This window comes from Pinus tabuliformis, chromosome 7 (assembly GCF_031772625.1).
Source record: "Pinus tabuliformis cultivar Carrire ecotype Pingquan chromosome 7, CPIR1, whole genome shotgun sequence".
Lineage (NCBI taxonomy): Eukaryota > Viridiplantae > Streptophyta > Pinopsida > Pinales > Pinaceae > Pinus > Pinus tabuliformis.
Window position 1 is genome coordinate 1,806,878,375 of NC_142293.1, and position 20,889 is coordinate 1,806,899,263.

A 20,889-nucleotide genomic window follows, 5' to 3' on the forward strand; every position below is an offset into this window, starting at 1 on the left:
GATTGGGAGGGCATTTACCAGATATGTTGCCTCTAAAAGGAGGAAAATATCCGGAGACTGCCCGGCCCTTTCCAGACTCTGTCTAAGAGTATAATAGAAACACACAAGTGGTATAAGAGCCGAGAATGCTCACAGAGATGCAAGTGACAATGATACTATATATATCAAATAAACCATAAATAGATACACAATAAATGCTAAGACATTTTATTATATTGAGCAATAAATGAGTACAAAAGGTGATCAGGCAGATGGCACCTCGACTTGCACAAGGCAAGTGAAGAAATACTCTCAGAATGACAAGAATGGTCTCTCTGTGTGGATGCTACTGTTATGCTGTTGTTGCTGTTAGAAAACAAATGATGATTTGGGGCTGCTCCCCTCCTCGGAGAAAGCTGAAACTTTGGATTCAGGCTCTACTCAAGAAACCTAGAAAAACAAAGAAAGCTTTCCTAGAATGGCCTCACACTGATCTGCGTCCCAGCTGCTGGGAAACCGCCGTGCTGTTGTTGCTGCTAGAAGTTGAATGAGGATTTGGGGCTGCTCCCCTCCTCAGAAAAGGCTGAAACTTTGGAATCAGACTCTATCCAAAAAACCCAGAAAAACCCAGAAATATTTTCTGAAATGGCCAACCCCCAAAAATCACCCCCTTGGGGTTCTACGTAGTTCCTCAAAGACGCTGATGAAACTGCTGCTGAAATACTAATGAAACTACTATTGAAATTTTGATGAATCTACTACTAGAATTCCAATGGAAATACCTTGCCCGAGCAGGCACTCGAAGTCCCCCGGGGCTAAGGGTGAGATCTCCGAATGAAGACACTCAATGCACTAAACATTGCTGCAAACTAGCTAAACAGCCAGTGTGCTTTAAGTCGAAATGACTATCACAAATTCTCATAACCAGAATGATCCAAAATGAGGGGGCTCCTCTCTATTTTATAGTCTCTGCCTCTCACAATCCCTAGGCTCACCTCCTCCTGCATGATTCCCCTCTTACCATGTGTTCTTCCCTCCATGTGTCTGTGTGGGCCCCATTTCTGCTTCCCCCTTTGGACCCCTTGGCTCCTCCTTAAGTCACAACGTTGTGCTACTAAGAAGTGACTTTTTATTCTTAAAGTGAGTTATGTACCCCGTCCTCACTTTTTTATTTATAAATAACTATAGAAGGCAAAAATTGGGCAAAATCGAATATTTCAATTAGCCGTGGCTAATTAGGAATATTACAATTACAAGGTATCAAAATACACATTTTGTTGAACCTATCCACAAAAAAATATAGATAATCATGACCTTTCCTAGATTTAGGCAGTCCTCCAACGAAATCCATGGAAACACTTTCCCAAGGGTGAGAAGGTACTGGTAAAGGAGTGTACAAGCCTAGTTTTCTATTGCTGGGCTTGCTTTTAGCACACATAGTACATCCTCTTACATATCTAGAAATTGTCTCATTCATTTTCTGCCAATAACAAAATCTTTGCATCTGTGCAACTGTTTTACTTACCCCAAAGTGACCTGATATCAGAGAAGTATGTGCTTCCCTAATTATCTTTACTCTCTCAGTTTGTGGAATGCAGAGTTTCCCACAATGGTATAAGAGTCAGTCCTTCACATGATAATTCAGTTCTTCTACTCTTTTTCCTTGACTCAAAGTTGCGTATACATATTTAAAGTCTATATCTTGAGCATATTGTTCAATGTAGCTTTCATGTAGCACAGAATTATGCTTAAGTATAGTAGATGCATTTATAATAGGTCTAGATAACATGTCTACAACTTTGTTATGTATGTCCTTTTATATCTGATGACTAAATGAAACTGTTGTAGAAAACCCATCCATCTGTAATGTCTTGATTGCTGCAACATAGTTTGGGAGTGTAAATATTGAAGTGGTTGATAATCAGTATGCATTACTGTCTCTTTGCCCATTAAGTAATGTTTCCACTTTTTCACACTCTGAACTAATGCATACAATTCTTTATCATATGTAGGATAGTTAACTACTGCAGGATTAAAAGTCTCAGAATGATAACATATGGGTTTACCGTGTTGTGTCAACACTGCTCCCATGGCATAGTCAATGGCATCAGTTTGGATTTCAAATGGTCTTTGCAGATCAGGCAGTGCTAGTATAGGTGTTGTACTAATCTTTTCTTTCAAGGTGTCGAAGGCTTTCTAATGTTTTCCTCCCCACTGAAACACCTTGTTCAATCCCGTTAAAGCATGTAAGGGAGCTGCAATTGAGGAAAAGTTAGAAATGAACTTCCTCCAATATTGTGCTGCTCCTAAGAAGCTTCTCACTTTTGTAGCAGACTTGGGTTTAGGCTAGTTTACAATGACTGCCACTTTAGGGGGCTATATTTTCAATTCACCACCCCCTACTATATGACCCAAATAATTCAGAGATGTTTTGCCAAATTCACATTTTGAGAGTTTAACATAAAGTTTTTCTCTTTTCAAAACATACAGTGTCTGCTTAACATGATTTAAGTGTTCTTCCCACGTTTTACTAAAAAACAGAATGTCATCCAGATACACAATAACAAAATCATCAAGAAAAGGTTTGAGTACATCATTCATTAATCTCATGAAAGTAGCAGGAGCATTGGTCAAGCCAAAAGGCATAACCAGCCACTCAATTCCTGCTTTGTTTTGAAAGTAGTCTTCCATACATCTTGCTCTGCAACCCTAACCTGATGGTATCCACTATGCAAGTCCAGCTTGGTGAAATAAACAACTTCCTTCAATTGATCTAAAAGATCATCTATGCGAGGAACGAGGTAACAATTCTTGATTGTTATCTTATTCAGTGCTCGGTAATCAATGCACGTTCTCCATGAGCCATATTTCTTTCTCACCAAAACGATTGGTGACCCACATGGTGATTTGCTAGGCCTAATGAACCCCTTCTCGAGCAACTCCTGCACCTGCTTCTTGATTTCAGCATTCTCCAAAGTTGACAACTTGTACATCCCAATGTTAGGCAATGGAGCATCTTGCTACAAAATAATATCATGTACTATTTCCTTTTTGGGTGGCAGACCTTTAGGTTCCTGAAACAAGATATCATATTTTGAAACAACCTTTTCTATATCAACTTGTTGTTTAACATTACAACCCTCAAATACATTGGTTTTATCAAGTTTCTTTTCCTTTACAACCATCAGTAAGAATTGTTTGCGTGAATTTATCATTCTTTTCATCCGTCCTAAGTTTATGAGAGTATAATTATTCTTTAGCCTATGAGCCCTTACAAAGTATTCAATTCCATCTTTAACAAGTAGATACTTGTTCTCAGCTCTGTAGAAAATAGCCTTTCTATTATACAATTAAGGACTTCCTAAAACAATTCCACATTATCCAAATGAATTATGTCTAACTCCACCTCATCTACAAATGTTGACCCAAAAGAAAATTTGAGTTTGCATTGTCTAGTCACTTGTAGTTGTGCTTTATCATTTAACCATCCTAATGGGTATGGTTTCTTGTGAGGTGTGGTTGCCAATCCCACTTTCTTTACAATTGCTTCATAAATTAAATTTACTTGTGAGCCACTATCAAACAAAGTATCAATCTTTTGATGTTTGGAAATAATTCGAATATGGAAAAGCTCATGTATTTTTCTCTCATTTTCCTCATCAATAACAGATTGAGTAGAATTACTAGTAGATGCTTCAGAATTCTTACCTTTGATACCTATGGCTACAATGGCTATTTCATCTCCCGAGTTTGACCCCAAATCTTTCTGAATAGTTGCAGTAGTTTTCTTCTTCTTGCCCTCAAACTTCTTAGGTCTTAGCTCTGGATGCAGAATCCAACAATGCTCATCATCATGCCTATCCTTTATACAGTGAGTGCATGAAGCTTTGCTTTTTTTGCAGTGTTAGCCTTCCTTCCTTTCCACTTCTACTTTCTTTTCTCCTTCCTCTTCCTTGCAGTGGGTTGGGATGGTCCCCCAACTTCTGTTCCATTCTTTCCTCTAGCTTCTAGATGAGTAGCTTGTATAGATACCTCATTTATACTAGTGGGATTGAACATGAGGATAGTATGCCTCATGTAGCTATGTAGACCACCAATGTACTTCAACAGAGTTTCTGGTGAGTCTAATGAAATTCCTAGAATCAATGCTCTCTTTCTAAATTCTTGAGTGTACCCTTGTACACTTTTCCCTTTCAACCGCCGAAGAGTTTTCCAACTCATCATGGCTTTTTGCATGTAGGCCAATGGGTAGAACTGCTTTTTGATTGCAGAAACAAATTCATTCCAGACAGAGATAATCTTACCATGCCTTTTCATATCAACTTAGGTCCTGCCTTCCCACCAAACCAAGGCAGTTCCTCCTAGGCTTAGGCTAGCCAGCTGAATCTTGCTCTTGTCTAATTCAATGTTCTATACTCTGCAATAAACATCAATTTGTCTAATCCAATTGTCCAACTTTTCAGCATTTAACTCTCCATCATATATAGGCAAATCAAATTTAACATCTAGCTTGATCGAAGATGCCTTCTTGTTGTGCACAGGGCTATTAGGAGGTGTGAGAAAGCTTTCCTCTTTTCCTTTTCCCTTGGAGTGGTCATGGAAGTGAGACTCATCATCTTCTTTTTCTTGTTTAGAACCTGATGAATATTCAGCCTTATGTTTCCTAAAGTCCCTATACATTTCTTCTACCATGGACTTTATAGCTAAGAAGATTTCTATGAATTGAGGGTTTGGCCCTACAGAACCTTCTTCTAACATTGTCTTTCGAGGATAGACTCTCCCAATTTCAGGATTAGTTTCCACCAACTCTCCTTCTCCTAATTTGAGCTTTGATCTAGAGAGCGTTCAATAGCTAAACCAACACAAGTTTGTCTAACCTTCACAGCCTAGGGCTCTGATACCACTTGATCTAATAATCACCCTATGAGTGACTTCAGTTAAAGATTTATTACATGAAGGTATTATAGACTCATGTGCTGGTGTGTGTCTATGTTATTTAGGCAACGAATTGATCAGATTACAAATAAACAGACACTTGAAATGGAAAACAGCAGAGAAATATAGTAAGCAATATAAGAATACAGGAATTTAACAAGAAGTTCACCCTATCTTCTAGGGCTACGTCTCTGGTCCAGCTCTCAGTAGTGGCCTTCTTTTATTATGTCTTAAAGCAGATAATTACAATGAAGGAGCTCAATGTGAGTCTCCTGAACAGAATTTGCTTGGCAGGGTGGTTCTTGGATGCCCCAAGCCACTAGAGTACATTGACACTTTTCCTTACCAACTCTGTGACCTTTTAGGTCTTTAATGGAGAGAGCCCAATGTGGTGCTCAGTCTAGACAGATCCTCTCTGGGATGGCTTGAATCTCTTAAGCTCTCTGGTGCTCGATACTGCCTTTAGTCAGCTTGATCCTCTGTCTTTCGTTCTGCTTTGCTTCACTGTATTTTCTTTGTTTTCTCTGTCTTCTTTTTTTTCCTTCCTGTCTTCCTCTCGAGGTTCCCATGTCCTTCTACTTTACCTGTGCACAGCTTTAAGACCATTCATTCCCATGGCTATTCGATTCCTCTTCCACTTCCCGTCGAATTCCCTGCTACAGCTTCGCTTGGAGTTCCCTATTCGATGCCATCATTAGGCTCGCAGGGAGTCGCCACATGTCCTCCTGCAGCTGCACTAACTCGCTTCATCGGTTCAGTTTTTCTGTTATGTCGTGGAATTAGTCTTCTTCCACCTTGGCAGTCAAATTGAACATCAAATTCTTATAAATCATGGCTTAATCCCCCATCAATTATGCTTTCCCATCGGGCGCGATCTCAGCCGTTAGATCTGGGGCCTCTAGATCTGACGCCATTCACACGTTTTGCATGGTTGACTTGCTCGACTGTTAGCACGTTACCAGTGGCGGTTTTCTCTCTCCTCTACTTGCCATGCATCGGCCGTTGAGTGGAATCGCTTTGTTCTCGCCAATTCCGCTTACCGCTTGAGGGTGCCCCCGATCAATACTACTGGTTTTCGGAGTGTGGGTCCTGCCTTGACCTTTAGCCTTTTCCCCCCGATTTTTCCTGGCTCTCCATGCGACCAAGTTCTCGAGGCCTTCCCATTTCGATGGGTTTTTCCCAACGCTAATCGTGCATCAAAATCTGCCTCTGTTTCTCGATCTGGGTTTCTCAGGGGCTAGTTTTTCCTCGTGCGTAGTCTCCATTGGCCTCGGTCAGTGCACCTTGACCGAGGTCCTCGTCGCTACACGATGGTTGCTAATTGCCACTGTTCAAAGGTGTTTTTGACCACTGTTTTCTTAATTATTTGATGTCTTCCCCGACCTGATACAGTCATGGTCCTTCTGACGATTCTTCATGGATCCAATTCGGATCAATCAGCTACATGAGAGTGAATTTGAGGAAGGCATTAGATTGCAGAAGTATAGCAACTGGCAGCTAAATGAAGAACTAGAGATTAGTCTGGCAGTACAAAGAAAAACAAGTGAAGACCAAAGATACATATGGAGAATGAAGAAAAGAGTCAAGTGGAAGCTATTGCAACAGAGGTGGAATGGAAAGTTGATAAACGAGTTCAAAGAACTTGAACAAATTCATATTGATTTGTTAAATGAGGAAGGACTCAAAGAAATAGAGTCACAACAAGAAGAATCTACTGAAATCCAAAAGATCTATGATGGAGGATTGGTGCTTGAAGCATCAAAAGAAAATGAAGGGTATTGTATTTTGAAAATTGAAAGTTGTTGTGTGTTTGCAGGTCATATAAACTTGAGGAAAGACAAGCAGTTATTGGAAACTATTATATTAACAAGTGGAGAGATGACTACTCATAGTCATATGCAAAATAAGGAGGGAAGTTACAACCGAGTGTAGGAAGATGTCCAGTCAGATGACATCCAATTGATAAGTCAAAAGGAGGATGGAAAAATAATTATTGAAATCAAAGGATACACTGAGGTAAGGCAACTATTTAGTGTTGTCATAAGTGAAGGAAACTCACATAATTATGTGATGCAGAGGGAAGAGCGGCTGTTAAACATAGCTGTAGTAAATTACGTAGATATTAGACAACTATTTAAAACTGAAGCCAAAAGAGGACAGCTATTGAAGATTGATATAGAAGACTTTGTAGATATTAAACAGTCATTGAGGATCATTGACCTTGAAGAAAGCTAGAGTAAAGAAGGATTAAAGACAGATGATGCAGACAATGAAGATTGTGTAGAACTCTTGGAAGAAATTCCAAATGAGATGACAGAATTGTGGCATAAGTTAAGTCTTTTGAAGAGGAAGCAAGGTAAAGTATTTGCAATTAATGAATTGCTTGAATCTGATGAAGATTTATATGCAGGAAAAAGGCAATGTGAAGTTGATCTGAACCAAGAAGTTAATTCTGAAGAACGGATCGAATTAATGAAGGGTGAGATCAGAAAGTCTCAGAATGATGAAATGGTGGTGAATCTATAGTATGAAACTGTTGAACTGGAGATGAGTACAAGAAATAATGGTAACATAATTACTATTATACCACAAAAATTTATTGATGAAGAAAAGTTTGGAAGTGACATTTCAGGGGTAGACAAGTATAATGCCATAATCCTTAAGAGTGTAGAAATGAAGTTACTGGAAGAATAAATATTCCAAGTAGCTAAACAAGCAGGAAAAATTCTGAGATTTCAAGAAATTTGTGGAGTTACAGGTATGCTGGAATTTGAAGTAAAGAATAATGAAGTCATGAATGAGAAACCAGAAGAAGGACCTAGGATTATTACAGAGAATCAATGGAGAAGGAATTTGTATATTTCATAAATGTATATGGAAGGTTATTGGCACAGGGATTATGATGTTCTATTTCAAGAACACAATTAGTTGCAGGGGAATAGTATTCAACATATGAGAAGTGAAGTGGACAAAGAATTGGATGAGTTGTGGAAACTCATACAACAACATTCCAATAAAACAAATACAGGACAAAAGAAGAAAGGAAGATTGGCTGGAAGCAATGGTACAAGTGAAGGGAATGGAAAACTGTTAATTAGAGTGAGCAAAACAATAGCAAAATATGTGAAAAGGATAGCATCATATAGTGAGAGCATAGCAAATGGGGCATTACAGCATAAAGGATTGAGACTTGAGGGACAAACAACAACAACAGTAACCAAGGACAGACTACGAAACCAAGTATGGGATCCAGGAGAACACAGATCAAAAGTGCATGATCAAGAGATCATGATTAATTTAAACTTTGGGAGTCTGATGCAAGAGCATCTAGACCTAGCCAGCAATGTGATGGAGTGGTCACATTTTGTGGCTAATGCAATTTTGGAGGAAGACTTGGTTGTTAAGTTTGTATTAATTTCAGATAAATGTAAGTAGTTAAGAATGGCCTAATTCTAAATAGAATTGAGAATAAAAAATGGAAAATGATCCTCCCTGCGTGGAGATCAAGCCAAGTAGTCTAGTTTGTTAGCCTAGGATAGGATTAGGATTCTAAATGTGTAATTTATTCCTTCAATTGTGGAGGAGATGGTTAGCTTACCATAGATGTGTTTCCTTTGTTTTCTGAAGGGGAGATGCGAGAGGAGAGACAGAGAAGGAGAAGACCCGAGAGCCCTATAAGCCTATGGGCTGTGTAGAAGAAAGAGGTCATTAATTAAGAGAATCAGGCTAGAGGAGGGAGAGAGCCTCGAATGTAGTTGTATTATGTTTGTACAGAGAATTTCTTTGAGCATGGAACTGTGTAATTGATGTGTTCCTTTGAGACAGAGGGTTTTTCTATGTGATTAGGCCTATGACCAAAACTCTGTTATCATTTACTGTGAATAACCAGTGTTGCATGCATAGTTATATAACCGGCCCGTGGAGGCCTGGAGTGTTTTTTATTTTTCCTCCATTCAGATGAATTCGATGTCAGTCTATGTTTTCATATGTTTTAGTGGAGATCTGGTGTTAAGGGATCAATTGTTGAATGCATTTTAGTGTTCTGGCTTTGCAGGTGGAAAAAACCCAAATACACTAAGTATTGGCTCAAACTGCGTTTAAACTAAGAATCTGGACCTCAAAGCTTTTAAATGGAGGTTTTGAATGATATCGGGTATGTAGAACCCCAAATCACATCGCCCTTTGTATTTATTTGTTGCATCGCCGAAATCCAATTATAAAGGGAAATCACGCTAACTCTTAGCGGATTCAAGGACGCTGATTTGAAATTTTATAATCGAGAGCTTTGAGTCATATTGGGTCTGGGCACTTACATCGCATCGATATTTCAAAGCAAAGTTATGTCAAAGGCTTAGACCCAACCTCTTGCGATTGTCTATTGCGACATATCACATCGGGCCTTTGCGAAGACTAGCACTGATATATGGGACTATTGGAATCCGATCACCGATATGGTGATTTGATCTGGACTGTTAGATCTTATCGCTCCAGATCAATGGTCACAAATGCTGGGTGTGTTGACTTCGGTGTACGATAAGCGCGCCAAAAGAAAAAGGTAAAGAATCGATGTTTACAAGGTTTTTCAACATTTTTGTGTGATTTCATTGTGTTTCCACATATTCATATATTCTGATATATATGGGCCTGCAATGTTCTACGATAGTGATATTATGTTAAGTAAATGGTATAGGGGTGTTCGGCGGGGTGATTGAATGGATCATTTTCGATTAGTTGGAAGTTTTAAGGCTAGATGCCTAGAAAACACTTCCGATGCATATATGTGGCATGGATCTTTAGAGGGCCATTAAAGGGGAAAATGAATCCCAATAAGGTATATTGATTGTGCAACCTTAGGATTGCATCACTTGGACACACAATCTGTTGGTTGAGAGAACATCTCAACAACACACAAATCTAGCAACATAGCTAGGAACAGACTCCTCTAGTTAGAAATAATCACAATTGAGAGAAGTAGGAATTACATATTCGAACACTCACTTGGAAAGAGGAACGACGAAGTCCCCAAATAAATTGAGAACGCTTCTGATAAACTCCCCCTTATATTTTATATAATTGAAAAGCATATAATAATATATAATCAAATACAATAAACATGCATGATATATATATATATATATATATATATATATATATATATATATATATATATATGAAAATATTTATATAACATTTTAAAATATATTATATTATATATTATCACAGCCACATTTAATTAATTAAATATAATTGATATACAATGAAAATTTCATTTGTATCTACTACACAAATCATTAATAAATATATAATAATAAAAATAATATGTATTATTTAATTATTAATTATTATTATTATTTAGTTATTAATTATTAATTATTAATAATAAGAAATAATAATAACTATTATTACTATTAATTATTAATTATTATGTTTATAATAATATTAATTAATAATAATAATTATTATTATTATTATAATTATATTAACCCCAAGAGTTAGCTCAACTAGTCAAATCAGTGCCTCGCCAATCGGGAGGTCACAGGGTCAATTCCTGAAAGCTCTTGGGGTCAGGTCTAGATATAGGCCGAGGGGTGTGATCCCCTTCGGGGTCAATCTACCCAGTTCTTACTGTGGACGTAGCGGCTACCCAGTGACCATGGGTATCCGTGAACCACACGTGACAAAATATATATATATATATATATATATATATTAATTATTATTATTATAATATTTAATAATTATTAATCATTAAAAATAAGTAATAACCACTAATTACTATTAATAATTAATTAATCAGTAATAATAATTATTAATCCTTGATCTTAAATTTTGTGATCCATATTGATTATGAGACTGTCTTTTGGATTAATCACATCATTAAGTTATGGTCTACGTTTCGAACCATCTAATGTGGTTTATCCTAAGGACAATGGATGAACCACATTAAATGGTTTGAAACGTGGACCATAACATAAAGATATGATTAATCCAAAAAACAATCTCATAATTATTACTAATAAGTATTAATTAATTACTAATTAAATCAAATAATCTAAAATTATTAAATAATTAAATAATATTGAATAATTAAATAATAATACTAACAATAATATTGTTACTAAAAATATTAATAATTAATAATGAATATTATAAACCTTATAATAAGCATGATTGACCACAGTTGATTTTCATACTGAGAAAATCTTTCTCACAATGCGACGTCGGACCATTGTTGAGCATGGATGACCATTGTTGTCACAATGTGACATTGGACCAAGGGATTGACAATATAAACCCAAGGTATATAAACCCTAAGATAAATATTATAAACCCAAAGGAATAATAAACTCAAGAGATTAATATTAAAAACCCAAGGGATAAATATTATAAACCCAAGGTTTATAAACCCTAAGACACAATATTTGTCACAATGCGACATTGGACAATGGTTCGCCATGGTTGACCATGGTTGATTTTCATATTAGGACAATCTTTGTCATAATGCGATGTTAGACCATGGTTGAGCCTTGACCATGGTTGCCACAATGTGATGTTGGACCAAGAGACAATATTTTTCACAATGTGACCATGGTTGACTAACTATGATTGATTGTAATATTGAGACAACCTTTGTCACAATGCGATGTTGGACCATGGTTAATTTTCATATTGAGACAACCTTTGTCACAATGCGACATTAGACCATGATTGACCATGGTCGAACATGATTGATTTTAATATTGAGAAAAACCTATTATAAACCCAAGGTATATAAACCCTAAGATAAATATCATAAACCACAAAATAAACATGGTTGACCACGAATGATTTTCATATTGACAAAATCTTTGTCACAATACGACGTTGGACTATCGCTGACCATGCTTGACTTTCATATTGAGACAACCTTTGACACAATGCGGCATTGGACAATGGCTAGTCATGGTTGACCATGGTTGATTTTTATATTGAGACAATTTTTGTCACAATACGACATTGGACTATGATTGACCATGACTGACCATGGTTGTCACAATGCAACGTTGGACCATGAGACAATGTTTTTCACAATGTGACCATAAACCCTATAATAAACATGGTTGACCATGGTTGATTTTCATATTGAGACAATCTTTTTCACAATGCGATGTTGGACCATGGTTGACCATGGTTGTCATAATGTGATGTTACACAAAGGGATTGATAAACCCAAGGGATTAATTATAAAACCCCTACAGGTATTATAAACCCAAGGGATTAATATTAATAACCTAAGGGATTAATATTAATAACCCAAGGGAATAATATTAAACCTAAGGTATATAAACTCTAAGATAAATATTATAAAGGTATTGGACCATGGTTGATCATGGTTAATTTTCATATTGAGACAATCTTTGTCACAATGCGATATTGGACCATGGTTGTCCTTGATTAACCATGATGGGCAACCGAAGTACTATGATCAAAATATATTTTCCTGGCATCTGTAACTTGCACCAACCACAAATTACAAAAAATATATTACAACAATTGCGTTGAAACAATATATGTACAATGATTTTAGAAATTGTAATGGGACCAAAGAACTTACCGCTTCTTTGAGCATAATTGAAACACGAAACAGTGGTTCTAGTTCAACATGACAGAGATTCAATAGAATTTGTACATGTTGTGTTGTATAACAAACAAATTATTTTCTAGTCACAACAAAAGAAATCCAGAAAACTAAAGGGATGAACAGCCTCCAAAAATAACATGCGAAAACATACTAAGACATCTAAGGGCATAACTAATTCAGAGCTAACACTACCAACTGGGAAGGCTTTCATTGGAGAAATGTAGAGTTCCTCATTGACAACTTTTTCTGGTGACTTTGTATCAGATTTTGAAACATCATCCGACACCCAAAATTTTATTTGATTCCCCTTCTCCATCTGTGAATTGATCGTTAACATCACAATAAATTCCCTGCAAAACTAAATCACAAAATGTCACCTACTCCTTGAAAATGAAAGAATAAATGAGAGAAAACAAACTTGGGTTGCATCATCCATCACTAAATCGGGCCAACTGATCTGTCTGTGCTAATATTTACACAAAAATTAATGAAGAGACACACTAATTTTAGAGCCCTACCCCTCAGAAGCCCCACACAGTCATTGTCCTGGCCTCGCTTGTTCAAAGAATTGTAACCACAGTGCCCCACACAATCATGATCACTCATTTAGAGAATTGTCACCACAATAATCAGTGATCAAGGTGTTCATAATTTGCGAAAAATAGAGACCTCACATGGCAGAGTGAGAGGACCCATGAAGTTGAAACAATTCCTTTTCCACCTCCTCTAACCAAAATTCTATAATCGTTAGGTGCAAACGATAATCAAAATTTTTTACACAATCACCATGATGCAGGAGAATGGAAATGCTTCACCTCTCGTGTTTCCATTAATTTTTATACCTTTAAAATATTTTTATGTCGTCACTCCATGCTCCCTCGCGGTAAATTCATAGATATAGGACTAAGATGAAGGATACACTAGGCATGTTCGCCTCAGAGTTAATCTTAGCCATCCAATTATCTTTAAAAAAAAATTCAACTACCTTACCTCCACCGAAATTTTAAATAGAAATCCTTCTACTAAATATAAAAACTAACATGAAGAAAAGTGTAATGTTATACTATATATGTTATAGTCGTGATTGAAGTGATATTTATATCATATATGTTATACACTTAATGTATATGTGAGGTGTTATGGTAAATGGAAATGTAAAAAATTAATATATCATTTAACCTTTCTCTATAATACAAGAAATATATTAATTAAATATTTAATTATGTCAAATTCTATAAATGTGTTATATTTTTTTTTGTAAGCTTGGGAGGACTACATCTTCATCATGTTCAATATCTCACCCGCGAGGAATTGAACCAGTGACTTCACATCAAAAGTGCCTTAACAAAGCACCCAATCACCATCTATCCAAGACCCCGTGGACAAATATATTATATTTATTATTTAAATTTTGAATTGAAGATTTTTTATAAATATACTATATTTATTATTTTAATTTTAATTTGAAATGAATTAAAATAGAATATACTATATTTATTATTTGAATTTTGAATTGATATGAATATTTAAAAGTAACATATTTTTTAGTATATTTTTTAATTATTATTATAGTTAATTATGGATTTTTACCTACTTGATAAATAAATATTTTTAAATTAATCAATATTAATTTATTATATATTTAATTCTTGTAAAGTTGATTTTGATAATAATTTTTTTTGAGACTTATTTTAAATTTCAAAATTCACCTCACGCAAAATTTATGAATTAATATTACATAAAATAAATTAGAAAATGGTGAATTTAAAAGGTAAATGTGTATGATACACCATTAATAATACAAAAATGGAAATATGACATTGTATTAATGTGTGTTCATTTAATGATAATCCACCTTAAAAAAAATCATATAACTTAATAAATAAAGAAATATATTAAAATAAAATTATTACTAAAAAAATTTACTCTAAGTCTAGGGGCAGTGTAATTAGTTGAATCGAAGTTTGTGAAATTGTGGAAACTAACGATATCAATAAATAAGGCCAAATTTAAATATGTAAAAATACACTTACAATGGTAACAAAAAAACATAGCTAGTGCATAAATATTTTCTTATTCTTAAAAAAAATATAAATTTTTCCTTTTTTGTTTTATCATTTGGCATTCCCATTAAAAAAGTCTATATAAACTAACTATAAGTTAAGTGGTATATCAAGATTTATAAATGATATTTGATTCTTTGTTAGAATGGAAGAGATCAATATCATGAAATTTCTTTATTCCACTAAAAAATGTTTTAAGAACACTTAATTCCTTTGAGGAAGAAAGATTAGTATCAATGTCTTCAATATTGGCCTTACCAATGCAATGGATTCCCCAATTGACATTTGGGGTTTTTGATCTTTACCCTAATCACCTTCATTTATTAGAAAATTCTATCTATTTCATTTTTTTTCATCTGAATCCCTTAATTGATACCTATGATTTCTTCAATTTTTAGAAAATTCAATCCATTTCATTTTTTGTCATTCTTTTCCAAGATGATGAACTTGAGCTTAGGGACATGTAGCTTGTAGAAGGCCTAAGAAATGACATATTCAATAATGCAATGTTGTGTTCTCATAATCATAATTTCATAAGCATTCTATATAAAAGGCCTTTTCAAGGTTTATCTTCGCACAAGTATAAACATAAACATATGTACATAGTTGCATCAAAGTTCTCTCAAGATCTGATTTGATTTTAAGTGCCTAAGGAGTTCACAATATCCTTAAACATGGATAAATGTCATAAATGTGATGGTAAAGTAGAAAGATGAACCTAAACTAGGATTGTAGTAACAAACATAGAGGATCTAAATCTGGAAACTGAGATATGAAAAACCTAGTGTTTCCCCAAAACCAAGGACCATTCTCAAAAACTCTAATAATCAACATGATAAAAAAAATTGAAGAAAGAAAAATTTCATAAATCTTTGTCCAAGATTAATGAATCCACTTATATAACATAATATTGAAAAGCCAAAACCCATTAAATAGCAGCAATTTTGTTATATAAAGAATGTGGATAAGTAACCTATAATGCTGTGATCTCCATCATTAGCACCTCTTCATTTTGTTTTACGATATAGACACTAGAAATAAGTGAAAGCTTCAAAGCATGAGCCATTGCATCCTAAAAGGTACTGCAATGCCCACCACATTAGGATGTCAATATAAGAGTTGGATTTTTACCTATATGATAAAGTGTAGTCTATATTTTGGCAAGGATTTCTTAAAATCATAATGTTGAGTTGTTTGCAAAATCCTTATGCTCTATGGACTTTTCATGGCATTGAATCCATTATGCATTCAAACTCACATTTTAAATAAAAAAAATTATTCATTCAAAAACACATTTTAAATAAAGAAATCACATTCTTGCCCAAACTTTATCACCAAATTCCAGATTATGCCTATATAATAATCATAGAACCAAAATATATCCTTCCATCATTTAACCTTATAAAAAACACTTATTATACATTCAGAAACACATTTTAAATAAAGAAATTATTCACTAAAAACACATTTTAAATAAAAGAATCACATTCTTACCCAAAATTATATCACCAAATTCCAGATTTTTTCAGAGAAAAAAAAACATCATGGATTTATATTAAGGAAATATAAAGATCTGCAATACATTACATTTTTTTGGGGCTATGAGATGCCCAAAACCATATACTATATAGTGGAACAGATTTATCCAATTCACAGAACCCTGAAGCAAAAACCTTACCCATATCTTCTTAACAGATTAGATTCAGTACATTCAGCAGCAGAAGTAAAAAGACACTAAGGAAAACTTGATAAGTCACATTCGTATAGAACTGAAGCTCAGAGAACTAGCTTGCCTTACTATGGAGAGGAGTCACATTCAGTTGATACTGAAATCCTGAATAAGAAAGGAGATTCCATCAGGCATCACTGATAAAGAGCATAGACCTGGCTGCATGCCAAGACCATCCTTAGAGAGGAGATCAGCCTGGACATTCCTGGAACAGGGGATATGCTGAAAAGATATCTGGTTCATTGAGCTCCGAAAAAACATGATTCAGCTTAGCCATCCAAAGAGGTGAAGACGGTTAACCAGGCCCATTTCATTTACAATCAAAATATATCCTAAAATGATACACCAATTCTATTATAAATTAATAAAATAACTTTAAAAAAAAATTCATAAATCAACTACATCATGTTAAATTCCCCCGCATGCATAAGGATGTCCGTATATCATCATTATCATAGCCTGAAATCCTATGCAGAAGGATTTCCTTATATCATCTTTATCTTAAAGACTGAAATCCTTACTTGGCATCACGATCGGCTCAAATAATTGCTGAACAAGAATTTCTTGAAACACTTCAAATGCATTATTTCAAACAATTACCAGCCATCAAAGACTTAGCAGTCAGATAATTCATCAAATTCTTACGCTTCAGCCCTTTTGTCTTGGCAATCATTTCCATCACAATATGAAAGCTTTCGGACCTCACGCAGAACAATCATGACAGATCTGAGCCTATGGGGTTCTTCATCCAGCCGTTGCCGGGGCAGACTTCCGAGCTGCCTTCATTGTCATTGTCAACTGCTGATTAGGCATTTTATCAGACACTTGGCAATCGTCTTCATCACAATCTGGAAACTTTCGGATCTCCCGCAGAACAACCCCGCCAAACCTGAGCACAGCATCTGGCTAAAGTTCCGGCTCGTCAATACCCTTTGCTACACACGGCAATCTGGTTGCTGCTGTTCCAAAGATAACAAGGCGAGGCAGAAGGCTCTAGGGGTCACGGCCATTTCTGTAAATCCAAAACCCTTTAGTGAAAATTTTCAATGTTTGAGGGTTCTTTAAAGAAATCACTAAAAACTTCAGATGTAGATGTAAACAGATGTAAAATAACAGAGGGTACCTGAACTTGGACGGATTTTATTTAAAGATCTGTTTGAAGTGCTGCATATCAAGCCCTCTGCCTCACCTGTGCCGTAAAACTGGAGGCGGAATCTTTTGGACGGCTGCTTTTAAATATGTGGTGGAGAGGATTTCAGCCTCTTCCATAACTTCCTCACTTGAACGAAGGACGTCCCAACTAAATTGGGGACTCTCCCCAACTCTTTGAATGGAAAATCGGGGAAACTGCACCTTCTGGTTTTTGAAGTATTCCAATACCTCTGATATTAAATATTAACAATCAATATCTACAGGTAGTGACTTGTTAATAAGATGTGGTTCTATACCTGAAACACCTGGTATCCATGTCGTTGAAGAGTTCGAAACCCTAAGACAGTTGACTTCGGATCAGCAACAATGCTGCCCCTCCAACCTCCAAGCTTTGAAATTTCTTCCAGACATTGCTGGTCAATACATTATACATTAATACCAGAGGTGTTGGAACACTTTAAAGACCGGAAGGGGCAGTTTCCCTGTTCTTCCATTCAAAAAGGAGGAGAGATCAGAAGCATTCTCAATTTACTTCTGGTCTCTTTGGCTCCCTCTTCAAGTGGGGAAATTATGGAAGACGCTGAAATCTTCTGCACCACATCCTTAAAGAAAACCGTACAAATGATTTTGGTGTCCAATTTCTACAGCAGGTGTGCGAGGGAGCTTGATATGGATATGGAGCACGGTGCAGCTAATAAAATTCAGTAACCTATTATTTATATTAGGAGAAATTTTTTTCCTATATTATTAATACTTTAAATCTTAAAATAAAATACCTTTAAATAAAATCCTTCCAAATTCTGTCAGAAAAGCTTCCATCGGTTTCTTTTGAAGCCCGTGATTTATTATTATAAGGAGTAAATTTTTTAAAATTGTGAGAAAAGGATCTTTGCAATTATTGTACTGGGAAATGAGTTCTTTGCCCATCATTGTACGGGAAAAATACAGCTCTATTTTCTATCATTTGTTACTGCGTTTTAAACCTTTTATAATTTCAATGTTTTGGTTCTCAAATTTATTTATGTATTACACAACGCATTTTAAAAGAGAAAATTCATGATTTAGCATGAAATTTTAATAAAACAATATAATAATTAAATTACTCTAAAGAAAAAAATATGTGAGGATATGGTTCACACAAATATTGGAAGATTGGAAACAAACAATTACATCATATAATTTACATGGGAGCATCAAATTTAAATTAAATGTTTTATTTAAAACAAAAATATAATTTAAAAAATAATATGTTTATATTATTTTTCACCATATTTATTTATAAGAAAATTACATCATATAATAAAATTTAGTAACTTATATTTTATTTATATTAGGATAATTTTTTTTATTTCATTTATATTATTTTTTTCTCAAGAAAAAATCGTAATTTTTTATTAATTTGAAAAATTACATATGGTCGATGCCTAAGCATATGCACAACTGTTGGCCTATGGCCAAAGTTAGATAGGTGTCAAAAAATATAAGTTATGGCCAGAGCCATTCCAAAAAAATTGTACATGTTCACCTCTCAGGCTGTTCAACAAGTGTGATATGCATAGATAAAGTAAATACATATATATTTACATAAATTGCTATAAAGTAGGAAACAACTGATAGATATCATAAGAAAATTTTAGGGCATGTCCAACCTTGGATATGCTCGATCGATGTAGGGACGACGGTAATATTGGTAATATTCAGCCCCATTCTGCTCCTGGATCATCCATAGGCCTCGGGGTAGTATCGTGGCCTCCTTGGAAAGCCTGTTAGCACACTTGTTATGTTCCATGTAAATGTGTTGACAGGAAATAAAGTTATATTGTCCTTTGTAGATCTATATTATTAATACTTTAAACCTTAAAATATTTTTAATATAATTATTTACGTTACATATGATCAAAAAGCTATGCACATTGTTATCATGATTTGTTTGTGTGGAAACTAGACCAAAGGTTGAATATGAGGCTTGAGCAAGAGTTCATCAAAATTGACAAAGTATTTATGATATTTCTGCTAAAACAAGACCAAAAAGTGCGCTACATGGTCCTATGGACTAGCTTAACATAAAACCAAAAACATATGCCTATACGTTGTAGCAAGAAAAACCAACTAAACGGCATCAACAAAATAGGTTATCGAAATGATGAGACATGAATTATGAGTTCCCGTGCACATATGTTTGTGCAAGAGGTCACCAATCCATAATTTCATAGAGTAAGTGTTGTTCCTCCATGCTGAGGAGGAACTCATCTCGATTTTCATTCTGGTCAAATGAGAATTTCCCCAACATTTCTTTGAGCTACCAATACAACTCCACAGTGAGTAGATATTCGTTGCACCTCCATCTTTCTGAGCCCAAACTAGATATGCAATGAGAGATGGATTCAAGCACCTCTCTTTATGATATATCTTCATGCTTATTTACCACCTACTCAATATCCTCAATTTCTTGTTGTACTTCTTGTGATATATGTTCCTTACTTATCTAGATTGGATCATTATATTATTTTTCATCCATATCAATGATTTCAAAGTGGAAAAAGTGGAGGAATAAACTCACAAGACCATTTTTACCACTGGGGCCTAGTTTGGAAAATTGTATTCTAAAAGTTTCAGGGAGCATTTTGAGGTATTAAATGATAATTTTGGGGGGTTAACCTTCTCTATTGCAAAACCATTTTTTCATATTCTACAGATACATACTTTTCCAATGGTGCAAAAATCGCCTCAATTGGAGCTTGTGTGCAAAAGTTATGCGACATGGAATTTGACCTTCCTATTTTCACCACCATAACTTGAGAGGATGCCACGTCAACCCCACAACTCATGGAAAATGGGTTGGGCACATGATTATGATGAAGAATACTCTAGAATAGTCGACATTGTAACTTTGGTTAAGAGGTGAGGTAGTCAAACCTAGCCACTAGTAGGTTATTGGGTTGTGGTATAATTGGGCCACTTGAAGGAAAAGAGGTTCCATTCTTTTCGACTGCATTTGTTCTGCATATGAGCAAAAATATATGAGAGAGATAGGAGATATAGCACACAGACAGGATTTGTGCAATGTAGTAGCCCTCATGCCACAAGCCATACTTCTTTATAATTGCAGTTTTGGCTTAAGAATACATCATTCCCTTGACCATCTCCTTGAAACATTTCTCTTGTGATAACATTTCTAAAAGAATGTCATACTATTCATTAGAAGTACAATGAATAATTAATAGTGTTCTATCATAAATAATTGTTGTTTTTAGTCTTTTTCTTGGAGGGAGGGGGATATCAACATCCAAAATATCTTCTGCATATTTTCTAACAATATTGGGATGTTTTAGGCTATTTCCTTGAGATTTTGTAATAGACATTTGGCTAGGGTTTATTGTAGAACTTTGAGTCCATATATCTTTGTTAAC

The 20,889-nt window shown here is 35.1% G+C and overlaps 1 long non-coding RNA gene across 1 annotated transcript; it reads right to left on the bottom strand.

Annotated features, from left to right (window-relative positions):
* Positions 1-16,259: 16,259 nt before the first annotated feature.
* Positions 16,260-18,272, bottom strand: LOC149255589 (uncharacterized). Its single transcript, XR_016267249.1, has 2 exons — positions 17,451-18,272; positions 16,260-17,339 (listed from the first exon to the last, which is right to left on the bottom strand). It is a non-coding gene; the product is annotated as an uncharacterized LOC149255589 (long non-coding RNA).
* Positions 18,273-20,889: the final 2,617 nt, after the last annotated feature.